Source organism: Coregonus clupeaformis, unplaced genomic scaffold (genome assembly GCF_020615455.1).
Source record: "Coregonus clupeaformis isolate EN_2021a unplaced genomic scaffold, ASM2061545v1 scaf0249, whole genome shotgun sequence".
Taxonomy (NCBI): Eukaryota; Metazoa; Chordata; class Actinopteri; order Salmoniformes; family Salmonidae; genus Coregonus; species Coregonus clupeaformis.
Window position 1 is genome coordinate 27,067 of NW_025533704.1, and position 19,074 is coordinate 46,140.

Consider the following 19,074-nt stretch of genomic DNA (forward strand, 5'->3'; position numbering starts at 1 on the left):
GTACACCTACGGGAGAGTTCTTCTTTGTCTACACTAGGGTTTAATATTTTCCTGGCATTTTACAAATGTTCCATCCCAAAAATAAATCACTTTTCTCCCGGGTAAATGGAGTCCTTACTTACCCAGGTGAAATTGGTTTATATGAATTACCGTGTTATCCAAAGACCGATGCAGTGTGATAACTGTAAAGCGTTTGGAAATGTGGAAACTGTTTGCAGAATGAAAAAGCTGAGATGTCTGTGCTGTGGAGGTGATCATTTAATGTGTTGTAGAAGTGAGGAGAATGTGGAGTGTTGCAATTGTGGTGGGAACCATGAAGCAATGGCGAGGGTGAAGGTGAAAGAGGTGGCTAGAGTCAGGGCCAGTCAAAGCATCTCATATGCAGCAGCAGTGAGAAGGGTTGAGGGATTGAGTGGTCCTGAAGAGTTCATGGTGGTTGATAGGGCTTCTCTGCAGGCGGCAGGGGTTGCCTCTCACCAGAAGGATCCAGAAATGTTACATGTCAAGAAGGTGGACTTCGTGGCATTTATAGCTATGGTGGTTAATGGTACTGTCAAAGTGGAGAGGAAGTCCAGGAAAATAGACATCATTGTGTATGCGGCAGAAACTGGCTACGAGGTTCAACATTGTTCCTTGGATGACGACGAGTTAATGAAAATAAACGGGAGACAGAAAGTAAAAGTAAGCTAACAAGGAGGGGATCCGATTAATGCCCCGGGCTCAAAACAAAAGTTACTTAGGTTAAGCATGTGGAGTAATAAGTTGGATTCTGTGTTTTCACATGCAAAAGTGGTTGCTTTTGATAAAAACCCTTTATCTGCCTTCACAATGAAAACAAGTTAGAAAATTCAAACATATATTTTATGGAGAAGAGATGTTGTATGTGTATGAACAATGCACCATGCTGCATTGTTGATCAATATGACCTAGCAGCACAGATTACCGTTTGATTTGAGCAGGGCATGCCTCCCTCACCGTCTTCGCCCGGTCACTTGACGGGCCATAGCCCGGTTCAACCCGGGGCAGCTTAATCGAACTCCGTCAAGTAGAAGAACATTACGGACAAAACTGTAAATAAAGAGTGAAAACAGGAGGAGAAAGTAAACTAGTAAAAGGAATTAACTAGTGTTGTGTCGAGTAAACATTGCTAATTATGCTGTGTGACCAAGGAGAACCCGCTGACGCTGTATTTTCATCATAAAGGTTTATTCATAACAAAGGGTTACAGCGTCGATTTACAGATACCTGCAGATACCTGGAGAATAATCGCCCCATCTCAAATCTGATTATTCTGTCGTCCTTTGTCCCAACCTAGTATTTATAATCTTTACCCTGCTGTGGGTGGTTTCCCATACAGACCAATCCCCTGTCTCCACACAACAGACTTCCTCTGTTCTATGGTGTGTCCCCACAAAACTACTCCCTCTAAGCTGAATAAACCTCCTCTCAGGTTCCATTTGAAAACGTTAGCAAAGTCATAATTCCTCAGATACTACACTAGCAAATGTGAAAACCAAGAAAGAAGGGTGATAAAATGCCTCTAACTGGTAAACAGTGGAACAATAGAGTGCTTACCCAGAGCATTTTCGATTTGTTTTGACAGCCAATGGCATTAACGATTAAGTTAAAGTGGCAACATTCCTTAGTGGGATGGGAGCTGAAACGTTTAGTTTGCTAAGGAGCATGGTCCAGACTGAGAAACCAGGTGAACAGTCATTTGTGGATATTGTGAAACCCTTGGAAGGACATTTTTGCCCCAAGCCACTTCAGATTTCACAAATGGAACCAAGAGGAGGGTGAATCCATTGCCCAATATGTTGCAGTGATAAAGAGACTAACTGAATATTGTGAGTTTAATGCAACATTGAATGACACTCTTTGTGATCGGCTTGTGTGTGGCTTAAGGAGTGAGGCAATACAGAAGTGCCTACTCACTGAATCAATGGAGCTAGCTGCAAAAGAAGCACAACATCTGGGGGCTGCATCAAGAGTGCACAGTGTAGCAGCAGTGCAGGATAGAAAAAAAGGGCACCATGGAGTGTTACTAATGTGGAAAACAGGGTCATCACCCATCTGAATGCTGGGCCAAAGAGCTGACATGTCGCCATTGTGAAAAGAAAGGACACATTGAGTGAACTTGTAAAACAAAAAGAGAGAAACAAGCGAAGGATAGCTATAAGGAAATATCTGGAAAAGGAAACACAGCCAGCTGCAACCCAAGGAGAAACACCTGCATGCTGTAAAGCAGGACCAGTCAAGCAACAGGGACACAGACTCTGAAGAGAAGCTACCGATCAAGGTATTGACAGTAAAAAAGAGGCTCTACAGCCAACGGTGTCACACCACCGTTGAATGAACAGCCAATAAAGATGGAAATCGATACTGGAGCAGCTGTCTCACTTATGTCAGAAAAACGATTGAAAAAAAGGCTGAACCACCTTTCACAGACACATGCAAAACTCACACTAAAGACCTATACAGGAGAGACTGTCCCCATGGCAGAAAGGTAGATGTCCTGGTGGAACTAAACAGATAAAAATCCAAACTCCCCATCTACGTGGTCAAAGCGCTGATGGGCCGGCCATGGTTTGAAAATATTTGTCTGGACTGGACGAAGGTGAATGCAGTGTCAGTTGAAGAAACATGGTTGTCAGCTATGCTGACCCGACATGGAGCTGTTTTTAACGATGAACTAGAAAAGTTCATGAAAGCTAGAAAAGTTCCATATGCCCTCAAACCGAAGGTGTATTCTGAGGCCGGTCCCACACAGCGAGTAGGCCACACCTGTAGTCCCTGTGATCAAGCATGATGGCTCCCTTCACCTGTTTGGAGATTTCAAGGTGACCATTAATCCTGTACTGACAGTGGAACAATTCCCGCTTCCTCCGATTATCGAGGAACTATGCGCAGGGTCGGCTGGTGGAAAGAAATTCAGCAAGATTGATCTCAACAAAACCTTCCTGAATATGCATGTAGATGAAGAGTCACAAAAGTACCTCACCATCACTACCCACATGGAACTTTACAGATACCGCCACTTGCCTTTTGGAATCACGTCGGCACCTGCCTTGTTCCAGAGGGCCATGGATAATGTCTTGAGCGACCACCCTAGGTCACACTGTTACCTTGATGACGAGGAGCATCTGCTGAACCTTTAAAAGGATGGCAGGTAGGGCGGCAGGTAGCCTCGTAGTTAACAGCGTTGGACCAGTAACCGAAAGGTCGCAGGTTTGAATCCCAGAGCCGACTAAGTGAAAAATCTGTTGACGTCTCCTTGAGCAAGGCACTTAACCCTAGTTGCTCTGGATAGGAGCGTCTGCTAAATTACTCTAAATCGACTCAAGAGTAAGGCTGACATGTTCGCAAAAGAGAAGTGCAACGTTTCCAAGCGTGGAGTCCTTAGGCCATTTGATTGATTCCGATGGTCTCCACACAGCCCCATTGAAAGTGACAGTCATTGCAGAGGCTCCTGAGAATGTCAGTCAGCTGCGGTCATTCCTTGACCTCCTGAACTACTACGGCAAGTTCATCCCGCAGGTGAAGCCTTTGCATGAGCTAATGAGAGAGAGCAAACCCTGGTCGTGGACAAAGGAGTGTGACGCTACTTTCAAGAATGCGAAGGCAGTGTTGATTGATAAGGTGTTGACTCACTTCGTCCTTGCCAATTTAACTGGCCTGCAACGCTTCCATATATGGAGTTGGGGCCGTCATATCACACATCACATCTGCAGGAGAAGAGAATCCCATTGCTTTCACATCAAAGACTGAAATACCTGCAGATTGAGAAAGAAGCATTGGGTATTATCTTCGGGATCACCTAACTGTTCGGATGGAGGTTCACCTTGCTGACCGACCATTGTCCCCTGACCTTCATCTTTGGTCCACACTCTGGCATTACAACTCTAGCAGTAAGCAGGATGCAGCATTGGGTGCTAATCCTGAGTGCTCACAACTATGACATCAGGTACCGGAGGTCTGAAGCGCACGCCAATGCTGACAGATTGTCACGGCTTCCCCTACGGGAAATGTCTCTGAATGTACTTGAGTGGCTCAGCCAGAGCCCGGACTTGAATTTGATGGAACATCTCTGGAGAGACCTGAAAATAGCTGTGCAACGACGCTTTGCTGATGGCTTGTCACGGCTTCCCCTACCTGACTCCCCTAAGAGCAGTGAACAGAAGATCTTCTACTTTGACATGATGGATAACATACCTGTGACAACTCACCAGATCAAGAAGGAAAGAAAAGGAGATCCAACACTTTCCAGAGTGTTCAACCAAGTGATGAGAGGCGGTCTTGCATTGCGGATGTGCCACGTGATCTCCAGCCTTACCTTTCACGGGGGAAGGTGTTTACAGTAACAGCTGAATGCTTACTCTGGGACATGCACATCATCATACCGCCAAAGCTGAGGAAACATGTCCTGAATAAGCTGCACTGTGGACATTGTGGGATAGTCTGGATAAAGGAGCTAGCACGTAGCTATTTTCTGTTGCCGGAACTAGACCATGACATTGAAGCCAAAGCCAGATCCTGCGTATCATGTCAAACCATCAGAAACATGCCAAGCCTAACATCACTGCATCCCTGGCCAGCGAGCCTGTGGCAGCGCATTCACATGGATTTTGCAAGACCAGTGGAAGAAGCGATGTTCCTGGTTCCGTTGACGCCCATTTGAAATTGCCAGAGGTGTCAGTCATCTCCACCATCAAATCTGAGAACACCATCCAGATCCTGAGGGAGATGTTTTGATGTCTCGGACTGCCTGAGCAGATAGTCACAGATAATATTTTGTTTCCAAGGGGATGGAACATTTCCTCCAGAGCAATGGAATCAAACACATCCTCTCAAGTCCTTGTCACTCATGGACTTGAAGAGATAATGGTTCAGATGAACATGCACTCAAAGTGGCCAGAAGTGAAGCACCACTGAAGCAGCGCCTCAACGTTTTCCTGCTGAAGTATTGCAATTACCCTCTTGGGACAACTGGAACGTCCTCTGCTTACTTGGTCATGAAAAAGACATCTCAGGACTCGCCTTGACCTGTTGAGGCCAATATCCACCAAAATGTTGGTCCCAAGACAAGCAGCAAGACCAAGTCAACCAGCGAGCGAAGCGGTCTAAAGACAGACAGTTCACTGTCGGAGATCCAGTCCTTGCAAGCAACTACACCACTAAATAAAAGTGGGCACCCCCATCTGTTCTCAAAAGACTGGACCTGTCTCATACAGAGTCTACACCCGAGACAACCAGACCTGACGAAGACATGTTGACCAGTTGCTCCCTCGAGAACCTGCAGCTACAATCCCTGAAGCAGAGGCACCTGAGTTCCCCTTCACAAGCGAGCTGACACACCACCAGAATAAGTCAGCACCCACACCAGCCTCTTCTTCACTGCCGCCAACAGAGGCTACACCTCCAACTGCACCTGAGGCTCAGCCTGAGCCTGTGCCTGAGCCTGATCCCGGGTTACGGCGCAACCCACCCAGAGAAAGAAAACCTCCTGAACAATGTACATAGTTCTAACCCTGGAAGCAAGGGGCAGAATATTGAGGCAGTCTACCCTCTCTCCCCAAGTTAGAGAAAGTTTATGTTGCTTCTGTTAATGTGGTCATGTCATTTAAGGGGGGATGAAATACTGTATTTTATATATTGGGACTAAGTATTTCTGTACTATGTGGTTTCTGAAGCCATAGTTGTAACGCTAAGCATTATGGGTATTAAAGTTGGTTGTTAAAGGGACATCCTGAAGTAATGTAAGACACACAACTTTTCAGTAAACACTCGTTGCATCTAAAAGGATTTATCCGTCTCGGTCCCCAAACCTGAGTCTTAAGTTAATCTGAAGAGTCAAGATACAACATGGCCCTTTTGTATAAACTCCCCAGTCCCTGCTGATGACAAGCATACTATTAACATGATGCTGCCACGGCAATACTTGAAAATACAGAGGATCAACAACATAGCATTCACTCCATATTACTGAAACAGTGAAGGAAGCCAACTTTAATACAGTCCTTTTGCCCTCAACCCTACCAGCTTTTATATGGACCACTGGGCACTCCTATGACTTCTGTGAGGTGTTTGTCTGTGAGTTGTAGTTATATGTCCTAGTAACCGAGACTCTACCATAGAAATAGCTCACTGCCATCACAGTTAAAAAGAGAGGGGCTGGCCATGTGTTACAGCAGGGGGTCGCAGTTCCAGAGCGACCCACTAGGTGTCATCCTCCGACAACCTTAGGCACCTCCTACCTCCTCACTCACAGTCGGGACTAATCATCTTCCTATTGGTGTCACTTGTGTATTTATGCCCTCACTTCCCTGTGTTCCCTTGCTCAGTTTTCTCTGCTAGTTTCACTATGCCAAGCAATACTAATCAGTGTCTGATCGTGGGACGTATGGACAGGTACGTGAGAAGTGTTTTCCCTGTTTATTTATTATTTCAGTCATAGTTAGTATTTCGTATTTTGGCTCTCTGCCTGTTTTTTGGAGTCTTATTTGCTCTGCCTTTCTTTTTCGTGTAAAGTCCGTTATTTTGTATCCTGGCTTCGGGACCATCAGTAAAGTTCCTTGTTTCACCATATCAGCCTACTGCCTACTGTCTAACCTGCACCACACATGGGTCACACCTCACACCAACCCCTTACAGAAAACGAGCCACTATGGACCCAGCGGGAGGCAGCACAGTATCATAGCGCATTGGCAACACAGGGAGCCATGCTGAACCAGCCCGACCACAGCCTGCAGCAGATCACCAAGAATCTCTGCCAGCTGACGATCGCCGTGCAGAGCCGGGTGGACACCCAACCAGCACCGGCAGCAGGCGGAACGGAAGCCGCGGCAGCGGGGTCTCCAGTCTCGCCTACGACATCGCGGGAACCCTGTCTACCACCTCCGGATAAGTAAGGCGGACGTCAACTCAGCTCTATATGTCACTGCAGACAAATATTCTACGACCCCCTTTGGTAAAAATCTACAGTGAATCAATAACAAACCACAAATGAGCGTAAATACAGGAATGCTATTTATTATTTATTTGCATTTACATGCAGGACCAAGGAAAACACAGCTGAATAGCATTTCACATTCTGTGAAGAAACGGTACATCTGTCCCCATGAAGATTTGTACAACCAACCGCTCACTAAGATCACAAAGTCATCTCACTGCTAACTACCGATAAGATTTTCAAAGCATGATGATAATGCTGTGTTCATAACAAAGTGGGGAAGTTGGTAGTTACCAGTTGTGAAGTCGTAAATACAAGTTGGATGCATTCACATGCTTTGAACTCGTTGAAAAACGCTGATTGGCTAATGGCCAACAAGCTGCGTCAACCATAAACTATAAGTACAGCTATCATGTTTGTAAAAAAATGTGGGGTTCAAAAACATATTTGTAGACTGCTTTTTGTAAATAATGTTTTGTTGTTACATTTAACTGCTGAAAATATTGTTTAAAAGGTAATTTCCTTAGTAGGTGACTTTAGAGGTCAGCATATGGGAGAAGTCGGAGCTCAGGGATGATAGACGAGTTTCCCACTAGTAATTACCAGTTAGAGGGGCGTTCAAGTGGACTTTTACCAGTCGTATGTGGTAAATACCACCTTCCTACTTGCTTATTATCGCAACATAACTCCTATAGTCCTGCTGTATTGTCTCTGGTAGGCCTAACTATCTCAGTGTATCAGAAGTCTTTTATCAGATTCTGTATTTTCCAGTGCTGCCCACTGCACTCCTGAATGATGAGCTTGTAGTAGGTGTCGTCCCCTGAGGCAATCTCCAGACATCTCTTTGTCTGTCTATTCTGGATGTCTTTTCCTGTAAAACACAGCAAACATTCTACTGTACTACATCACAATACAAAAACTTAAAATGTCATAGACATCTCCCTTGTTTCCAACAGTTTATAAGCATCTATTTCCCCATTTCATGTGGAGTGCTCACCTGTTGAAAGTCCCAGAGCATGTGGAATCCCTTCTGCTTGGCCACCTTGCACTCATACAGTCCTGGGGTTCGAGTGCCAGTGTCCACCAGACAGCGATTACTGTTGTACTTGTGAGACTTGATGCCTCCAATGTAGATTTCCCCACTGGCTCGATAATAACAGTTCTGGACAGAGAGGATAGATATTTTCGCTTTTCTGAGTTTGTGCTATTGACAATACTTTACATTGTGTTCTTGTGTTATGGGTTGAATCCTGGGTCTGCCATAGGATGGATCATATTACACATCTAGTTAAATTCTGAAATACTAAGCAATGATTCTACAAACCTGTGGACCAAAATAATGGCAGCCATACACAATAGGTGTGTTCCCTGGAACTGGGCCCTGATCTATACAGAGATCCGTCTTCAGGTCATTGACCAGCTGTTGATTTTATAGACAGAGATTAAACAGTTATAAAAGTGCAGATTCCTATCCTGATAATGAGTTGGATTCATGACCCTGCATCCTATTGAAAGAAGGATGCCATGAATGCCACCAAACACAGTTGGTGAGGAAATAATTCCAGAACAATGATAAATGTTTCAGCATCACTCACAGCTCCATAACCAAGCAAGTCACCCAGGGGGTCTAACATGGGATACACGTTGTCCAGATACCACTGGAAGGGCTTGCAGTTCAACCTCTTTCTCAACTTCTTCCTCTCTGAAACATCCCCAATGTCTATGCCATGGTCCTGTGGTGAGAAAGAGGAAGATTTCTAAATCAGAAACACAGGCCATGTGAACAATCCACCTATTATCCATTTTTGTTTACCTCCATCATTTCACATAGATCCTATGATCTTTATTATGGCATTGAGTAATACACAGTTTTCATAATATTTATTGTCTAATCTACTTATTTTCAAACACAAAGCATGCATAACAGCGATTATTGTTATTCTATAGGAGCAGATGAACAAAACCTACTTTCTTAATGGTTTGTTCTGTACAGTACCTTCAGTGGGAGGTTCCAGGCGATGTTGACATTATGTTTGTATTCATCCATCCAGACCTCAGCCACTCTCAGAGCATTCCTCTTCATTGTAATGCTCAGGTCGGGGAGATAGGGTTTATGGGCCTTCTCGATGTGGGCTATTGTAGAACAAGGTATGACCTCAACACTTCCACCACACAGCCACACCTAGAAAAACCACACACCAAGAGAGAAGGAAGAGTTTATAGATATGGACTGAAGTGTCTGGATGTTGGATGTAGATTGGTTTGTTCAAACTGAATGAGTCAAGAACAGAAAGTAATTCTGCAAACACAAGTCTGCTTTGATTTCAAACATTCATTTAGCAACTGTAGCAGAGGGGCTTACCCGAATGCCAAGTTCAACATTTTCACCTCCATAGATCTTCATACCACCGTCGAGAGCACCAATTTCCCCAAAGAACAGGCGATCAACCACTAGTATGCCCATAATGGAGGGGCTCCTGACAAACATACAGTACAAATCATGGTCATTTCTACACTGGGAGAAGTGACATTCATTTTAATGAATAGATAACGCAAAATAATAATCAAGGTGTAAATATTAGGTGAGATTTTTGTCCCAATGCTGTGCTTTCCTTATCGCCTATTCAAAAAGATTTGTGAAACTGGACTATCATCCTATGATGAAATCATGAACAACTCACTTTCCTGGCTGTGACTCATCTTTCAAGGCGTACCACTCAGGTCTGAAGGACTCGTACATACACCACAGGGCCCAGTCAAAGGCGTCTGCAGCAGGCCAATAACGTGAGACTGTCAAGTCATCGAAATGGACTTTGTCAAACACCGGTGTCAACACCAACGTGCGGTCCTCCTTTATCCGAAGCTAACAGAGGCTCCGCCCTGTTCACACAAACACAGACTGAAAATACCATGTTGGGAGGAGGGATTCAAAAGCATATTTTATAACAAAAAACATTTAGACTACCATTCCACATGGACCTCTATGTGGGCATCCAAGATGGCCACCACATCTCCTTCAGCTTCCCTCCACCCCTGAGAGGCGGGCCTGTGTGAGACCGAGCTGCTCTGAGTGTCTCACTCTCTTCACCAGGCCCGGACGCTCTTCTTGGATGAAGCTGATGTAGACGTCCAACTTCTCCTTTAGATCCTCTGTGAAAGCAGAAACTTGCAAATCAGTGAAACACAACAAAAGTTGAAAGCCACACCTTTCAATCAAGGTTCAATCTAAATGTTAACAAATATACTTTCAAATGTTTCTATGCATAGAAAAGGGAGCAATTAGGCGAACCATTGGAGCTGTGGTCATCCACCAGTATGATGTCTTTGAGCAGGCGTTGGGGGTCTTGTCTATGATGCTGCGGACGGCTCTCTTGATTATTGACAGGGCCTCGTCCAGTAGATCAACACCACGCTGATGGTGGGCAGGTCATGGGGGTACTGGTGATTAGCACACCTAACAGGCACAACAAAAACATTTGGTCTTGCTCATATCATTAATTCACTTCACCAAAGCTGTTGTTTCACTCTTAAAGTTATTGTCAATTTCAATGTCATTCATCAAACTGCATTAAAAGTGCTGGAGATGGAATTGACCTCAGATGACCTCGGATGCAACGGACTGTGGTTAGAATTCAGAAGTCTTGAGTTATACATCATTTATTGTGTAGAGGTGGAGGAGAGATGAGGAAAATGATTTACTTAGGATCGCGAGTATCAGGGATTTCCCTGTTCAGGGGTAGTCTGTCACTCAGGAAGGCATTGTATCCATACATCTGAAACAGCCCCTCTGCCTCTTTCTGCTCCTCCTCTGAGAGCTCGTCACCCCAGCTTCTAAACAGAGCTGAGTTGGGGTACAACTTCTTCACCACCTTCCTCTCCTTCTTGACCTCGGGAGCCTTCACAGCCTGCCCCTCTTTCAGACTGATCCCGTTGTTGATTGACTTCACTGTGGACACACGTCAGCTGTTCATCACACTGTAATAAATGTGTTATGACTGTATAATTCAGATTGTTTAAGTCAAATCAAATCAAATTATATTTGTCACATGCGCCGAATACAACAGGTGTAGACCTTACAGTAAAATGCTTACTTACAAGCCCTTAACCAACAATGCAGTTTTAAGAAAAATAAGTGTTAAGTAAACAATAGATAAGTACAAAATAAAAGCAGTGAAATAACAGCAAAAATAACAGTAGCGAGGCTATGTACAGGGGGTACCGGTTAGTCGAGGTAATTGATGTAGTATGTACAGTTGAAGTCGGAGGTTTACATACACCTTAGCCAGATACATTTAAACTCAGTTTTTCACAATTCCTGACATTTAATCCTAGTAAAAATTCCCTGTCTTAGGTCAGTTAGGATCACAACTTTATTTTTTAAGAATGTGAAATGTCAGAATAATAGTAGAGTGATTTATTTCAGCTTTTATTTCTTTCATCACATTCCCAGTGGTTCAGAAGTTTACATACACTCAATTAGTATTTGGTAGCATTGCCTTTAAATTGTTTAACTTGGGTCAAACGTTTCGGGTAGCCTTCCACAAGCTTCCCACAATAAGTTGGGTGAATTTTGGCCCATTCCTCCTGACAGAGCTGGTATATCTAAGTCAGGTTTGTAGGCCTCCTTGCTCGCACACGCTTTTTCAGTTTTATAATAATATAATATAATATGCCATTTAGCAGACGCTTTTATCCAAAGCGACTTACGATGTGCATACATTTTTACGTATGGGTGGTCCCGGGATCGAACCCACTACCCTGGCGTTACAAGCGCCATGCTCTACCAATTGAGCTACAGAGGACCACAGTTCTGTCCACACATTTTCATAGGATTGAGGTCAGGGCTTTGTGATGGCCTACTCCAATACCTTGACTTTGTTATCCTTAAGACATTTTTCCACAACTTTGGAAGTATGATTGGGGTCATTGTCCATTTGGAAGACCCATTTGCGAACAAGCTTTAACTTCCTGACTGATGTCTTGAGATGTTGCTTCAATATATCTACATAACTTTCCTTACTCATGATGCCATCTATTTTGTGAAGTGCACCAGTCCCTCCTGCAGCAAAGCACCCCCGCACAGCATGATGCTGCCACCCCGTGCTTCACGGGTTGGGATGGTGTTCTTCGGCTTGCAAGCCCCCCCTTTTTCCTCCAAACATAACAATGGTCATTATGGCCAAACAGTTTTATTTTTATTTCATCAGACCAGAGGATATTTCTCCCAAAAAGTACGATCTTTGTCCCCATGTGCAGTTGCAAACCGTAGTCTGGCTTTTTTACGGCGGTTTTGGAGCAGTGGCTTCTTCCTTGCTGAGCGACCTTTCAGGTTATGTCGATATAGGACTTGTTTTTCTGTGGATATAGATACTTTTGTACCTGTTTCCTCCAGCATCTTCACAAGGTCCTTTGCTGTTGTTCTGGGATTGATTTGCACTTTTCGCACCAAAGTACGTTCATCTCTAAAAGACAGAACGCTCTCCTTCCTGAGTGGTATGACGGCTGCGTGGTCCCATGGTGTTTATACTTACGTACTATTGTTTGTACAGATGACCGTGGTACCTTCAGGCATTTGGAAATTGCTCCCAAGGATGAACCAGACTTGTGGAGGTCTACAATTTTTTTACTGAGGTCTTGGCTGATTTCGTTAGATTTTCCCATGATGTCAAGCAAAGAAGCACTGAGTTTGAAGGTAGGCCTTGAAATACATCCACAGGTACACCTCCAATTGACTCAAATTATGTCAATTAGCCTATCAGAAGCTTTTAAAGCCATGACATCATTTTCTGGAATTTTCCAAGCTGTTTAAAGGCACAGTCAACTTAGTGTATGTAAACTTCTGACCCACTGTAATTGTGATACAGTGAATTATAAGTGAAATAATCTGTCTGTAAACAATTGTTGGAAAAAATTACTAGATATATATAGATATATTGAAGCAACTCTCAAGACATCAGTCAGGAAGTTAAAGCTTGGTGCATAAATGGGTCTTCCAAATGGACAATGACCCCAAGCATACTTCCAAAGTTGTGGCAAAATGGCTTAAGGACAACAAAGTCAAGGTATTGAGTGGCCATCACAAAGCCCTAACCTCAATCCTATAGGACATTTGTGGGCAGAACTGAAAAAGTGTGTGCGAGCAAGGAGGCCTACAAACCTGACTCAGTTACACCAGCTCTGTCAGGAGGAATGGGCCAAAATTCACCCAACTTATTGTGGGAAGCTTGTGGAAGGCTACCCAAAACGTTTGACCCAAGTTAAACAATTTAAAGGCAATGCTACCAAATACTATTTGAGTGTATCAACTTCTGACCCACTGGGAATGTGATGAAAGAAATAAAAGCTGAAATAAATCGTTCTCTCTACAATTATTTCAAATTCTTAAAATAAAGTGGTGATCCTAACTGACCTAAAACAGGGAATTTTTTTACTAGGATTAAATGTCAGGAATTGTGAAAACTGAGTTTAAATGTATTTGGCTATGGTGTATGTAAACTTCTGACCTCAACTGTATATAGCTATTAAAAACTATATATTACAAATCCTGCCTATCTTAATTTCATAATTAACTAATTCTATTTGTAATAATGTAGGCAGTTCATGCAAAGGATTGTTACACTCTAACCAGGATTGCCATTACAAAATTACAAACAATTATTGTGATTCATTCTATATTGTCCCTAACTGTCACTGGTGTAGAGAGGAGTAGGCAGGAGGCAGTCGTAGGTTTAGAACTACTGAATGTATTTAAGCACCATAGATCAAAGCAGGACGAAACCCAAACGCTGTTGTGCTCAAAATATATCTTCATGAACAAAAAAGCACAGGGCGAACCCAAAGTGCAAAATATATAGTACTCAAGAAATAGTAGGAGAGATTCCTCTAAGGAAAACAAGTAACATTTACAATGACCGACAACAGAAATGGCTTAGGGAGTATTTATACAGTGATAGAGTGGGGATTGGAACCAGGTGTGTGTAATGATGACGAGACATGTCTGGGGTTGATGAGTGAAGGTGTTTGCCAGCAGTAGGTTCGGCAGCAGCTAGAAGGCCGGCGACGCTAAACGCCTGAGCTGGACAGGAGGGGGAGCCAGCGAGGCTGGTGTGACACTAACATCTTTACTCCCTAGCAACAGCTGTGGGATATATACACACACACACACACATACACACTCACACACACTCAACCTCCTTTCCCCACAAACAACCATAAAATCAGATGCTCAACAGTTGTTCCATTTCAGAGCTCAACTGAAGAAATGCCTATACAGTTGCAGCTGTTTGAGAAGGCATGCAAAATTGAGCAAAAATGGGGAGATATGATTAACCATTGTCAAATCCTAGGTGATGGAGATCAGATACACCCCCTTCCCCTGAAACACACACATGCTGGTGTCCCCCATTTTCCCAAGCATCTCTGTGCAGTCAGACCTTTGATTATTTTGTGCCACCAGGGCCACAATAATATGCCCCTCTCTGAATGTCCGAGTGTGACCCCCTCCCATGGGTTACTGCAGCTAATGTTGCCAGCACTGCCACTACCTGGGTGGCACTACTCCACCGGAATCCCCACCGGCTAGGTACAAGGTCGTAAAGGTTCTCATTAGCAGCTTTGAGAATTTCCTTGTATATTATGCTCTCCCATCAGGGAGGGTTTGGCTTTGTAGGACCAACCCTGCCAGGCAGGCTCAGAATCTTGAGGGGTTGGTGCTGCTTTAGTAGGTCTCTGACCGCATTCATCTTTCTGATTTGGCTGCGTATAGGCTACTTACAGTAGGCCCATAAAACAGATAAGGACATCTCCTTAATGTATAGGTCGCTCAGGTGGGTGTCTAGGATATAGGGTTGGGGACCATTCCATCATGATAGGACAATAAATAAATAAACTATATGTCACTCATTTCAGGGAAACTAGGCGTATGTCGCACGTCACTACTTCACAGGAGAGCCATTTGAACGTAAACTGTTTTTAAAAAATCAAATGCATTTTTTGGCAGAAATGCCTTCTGGAACATGTGAACTTTCATGTGCCTTAATAACAAACTTGTATGACATCTGTAAATACGAATACAATTCTTAAATTACGAGCCTAGTTGGTTTAGCCACAGAAAAAGACAGTAACCTTCCCACTAGCCATGATTGGCTGAGATAATGAGTGGGCTGGACATGCCGAGAGGTGAGTTAGAATTGGTCTGCCATGTTGCACGCTTCTGTCTATTTGAGCTGGTCAGTATGTGTAGGTAATCCGGTCTAATGTGGCTTTAAAAAATGTATATATATGCATAGTAGAACTGCATAAGTGTTGCTCTCCACTTTCTGGAGGACCGAGTTTTGAAATCAGTGGAATTAGAGCATGATAGCTAAGGAGATGGAGAAAACACCTGTCTCCAGATTACATCTTCAAACTAAGGGCAACCATGGCATCCGTGACAGAGAGTGAGAAGTGTCCGTCCATGTATAAGGGTAAGATAGTCTAGCTAGCTACATTTTCATATATTACACGTTTCTAGCTAGCAAGCTAATGTTAGCTGGCTGGCTCGCTAGCTAACATTACGTGTATGATCTGTGTAGTAATATTATTTGCATTTGCATAAGACCGATTTGAGCCGGTTGGTCACATATTTATAATTTATTTTAAAATGTATATAAAATACGCAAAATTGAAAGCTCTCTCTCACAACCCCTGCTCACAGACACACATGGGCTCTGGGATTTGCAACCCTTATCCTTTTTCACTCACTTAACTCCACACTTTTCCAAACACAAAAACACACACCTAACATCACAATACAGTGGCATGCGAAAGTATTCACCCCCTTGGCATTTTTCCTATTTTGTTGCCTTACAACCTGGAATTAAAATGGATTTTTGGGGGGTTTATGTCATTTGATTTACACAACATGCCTACCACTTTGAAGATACAACATTATTTTTCTTGTGAAACAAACAAGAAATTCACCCCCCAAAAGTCAATACTTTGTAGAACCACCTTTTGCAGCAATTACAGCTGCAAGTCTCTTGGGGTATGTCTCTATAAGCTTGGCACATCTAGCCACTGGGACTATTGCCCATTCTTCAAGGCAAAACTGCTGCAGCTTCTTCAAGTTGAATGGGTTCCGCTGGTGTACAACAATCTTGAAGTCATCCCACAGATTCTCAATTGGATTGAGGTCTGAGCTTTGACTAGGCCATTCCAATACATTTAAATGTTTCCCCTTAAACCACTTGAGTGTTGCTTTAGCAGTATGCTTAGGGTCATTGTCCTGCTGGAAGGTGAACCTCCGTCCCAGTCTCAAATCTCTGGAAGACTGAAACAGGTTTCCCTCAAGAATTTCCCCTGTATTTAGCGCCATCCATCATTCCTTCAATTCTGACCAGTTTCCCCAGTCCCTGCCTATGAAAAACATCCCCACAGCATGATGCTGCCACCACCATGCTTCACTGTGGGGATGGTGTTCTCGGGGTGATGAGAGGTGTTGGGTTTGTGCCAGACATATTGTTTCCCCTTGATGGCCAAAAAGCTCAATTTTAGTCTCACCTGATCAGAGTACCTTCTTCCATATGTTTGGGGGAGTCTCCCACATGCCTTTTGGCGAACACCAAACGTGTTTGCTTATTATTTTCTTTAAGCAATGACTTTTTTCTGGCCACTCTTCAGTAAAGCCCAGCTCTGTGGAGTGTACGGCTTAAAGTGGTCCTATGGACAGATACTCCAATCTCCGCTGTGGAGATTTGCAGCTCCTTCAGAGTTATCTTTGGTCTCTTTTAGCCTCTCTGATTAATGCCCTCCTTGCCTGGTCCGTGAGTTTTGGTGGGCGGCCCCCTCTTGGCAGGTTTGTTGTGGTGCCATAGTCTTTCCATTTTTTAATAATGGATTTAATGGTGCTCCGTGGGATGTTCAAAGTTTCGGCTATTTTTTTATAACCCAAACCTGATCTGTACTTCTCCACAACTTTGTCCCTGACCTGTTTTGAAAGCTCCTTGGTCTTAATGGTGCCACTTGCTTGGTGATGCCCCTTGCTTAGTGGTGTTGCAGACTCTGGGGCCTTTCAGAACAGGTGTATATACTGAGATCATGTGACAGATCATGTGACACTTAGATTGCACACAGGTGGACTTTATTTAACTAATTATGTGACTTCTGAAGGTAATTGGTTGCACCATATCTTATTTAGGGCTTCATAGCAAAGGGGGTGAATACATATGAACGCACCACTTTTCCATTATTTATTTTGTATAATTTTTTGGAACAAGTTATTTTTTTCATTTCACTTCACCAATTTGGACTATCTTGTGTATGTCCATTACATGAAATCCAAATAAAATTTCATTTAAATTACAGGTTGTAATGCAACAAAATAGGAAAAACGCCAAGGGGGATGAATACTTTTGCAAGGCACTGTACATCTGCATACCCACATACTGTGCCTTCTATGTCCCTCTGTTTGCTGTGTTTGTCTCTACCATGTTGATTGAGTACTTTTGTGTTCCAGTTCCTTATATTTGAAGATGTATTATTTCGTTAATTATCCTTTCTTCTAATGCTGTCTTATCAATTCATGAAATACTATAAATGGAAAGTCTAATACAAATTATTTTCCAACATTCCCTATCTAGAATGGTATAGTGTAGTTGTAAATAGTTTATTTCTTTAACAATTGTTGTATTTTATTGCTTTTCTAAAAAAAATATTACAATCCCTACCATGGCTAGTATTGGGTGTTGCATTATTCGACTCCTCTATAGGGAACTTTGTAATATTTAGAATAGCCATGGAGTAGTCTTTGTGTCTCGGAACATTTGGTTATCAATATACAGTTTATCGACTACTCGAGAGCTACACATTTCCATTTGAATCTATTCTCCTTGAAGATTGGGTACAGAACTTTGCGTTGCGTTTCTGCAATTTTTGATCTGCACTGTTGTTCGAACTCTGTTTCCGCCTGAGAATTACCTTGATGTAACTATCGTAAAAGTTTTTATTTTTTTTGTAAATGTAAAAAGTAAGCAATGCGGCAAACTTTGGCACATAGAAGTTGATAGATCAAAACTTAACAAATGTTGTGCAACATGCAACATTATACAGGATTAAAGTGCATTCTAAAATGGTTATGGGCCATATTTAAACCCTTTATTTAATTGAGAACAAATTCCCTTCACAATCATCACTCTGAAGTGTGAAATAACTTTTCTGGGATCAACTCTACATGTACGCTCAGGCTAGATTCTAATTTGTTCTCAAAACCTCCTCTATATCTGCCCTACCATCTAGAACAGTGGCAGACTGTAGTCCAGGTACAGTGTGTGGACAGAGCTACTGGCATTTCTCTTCCAGGTAAGTCACAGTTAAATGAAGGAGATTAAGACTTACCCAGCTTCTCGATGTGAGCTTCCATCTTCTCCAGCCTCTTGAGCATGTCCTGGCCCCTGACCGAGTCATTCTGATGGGCCCTCTGCAGTCTCTCCCATGAGAATGAACCTCCCCGCTTAATGGATGTGATGTAGAGTATTCCAGCAGCCATGGCCAGCAAAAGGGGGAGCCCTCGGACCCAACCTAGCCTCATCGTCCCTCTGTGTGTGAGTGCTCAGCCTGGGGATACAGACAGGATGGCCTTCCTCTCTCGCTCTCCACTGAGTTCCAGGTTTGCCTGAAAGGGGGAGTGTGAGGTGTACCATACCTGGCTGGCACTCAGTGGGTGTGAGTTTCTCGTCCTAATATTCAAACGAGTTTCTGATTAAATTCACACAGCCACTTTTATTTGCCTTTGGCGCATGAATCGTTACCTTGTAACTTCATAGCCTTTTGACTTGATACACCAACCCCTTTTTTAAATATTTGAGAAAGGATTCAGGATATGTTGTATCCTGTTAGTATGATTTTGAGTAACTGAACAGGTCAAAAACATGCACCTAATGGATCCAACCATTCATTTGGCATTCAAGTAATTGTTGATTGGAATAAATGCCAAAAGCCACAATACTACAGGCTGAAAAGGTGGGGCTCTCTGAAAGTGATGGTCTTGGCTGTCACTAGCATTTTGTCACGGGGCCCCGTGTAGCTCAGTTGGTAGAGCATGGCACTAGCAACGCCAGGGTTGTGGGTTCGATTCCCATGGGGGGCCA

General features: G+C 43.3%; 1 non-coding gene and 1 pseudogene across 1 annotated transcript; one reads left to right on the plus strand and one right to left on the minus strand.

Annotated features, from left to right (window-relative positions):
* Window positions 1-7,916: 7,916 nt before the first annotated feature.
* LOC123484264 lies at window positions 7,917-18,473 on the minus strand (annotated as a pseudogene).
* A 525-nt stretch (window positions 18,474-18,998) lies between these two features.
* On the plus strand, window positions 18,999-19,074 carry trnaa-agc. Its single transcript has one exon. It is a non-coding gene; the product is annotated as a tRNA-Ala (tRNA).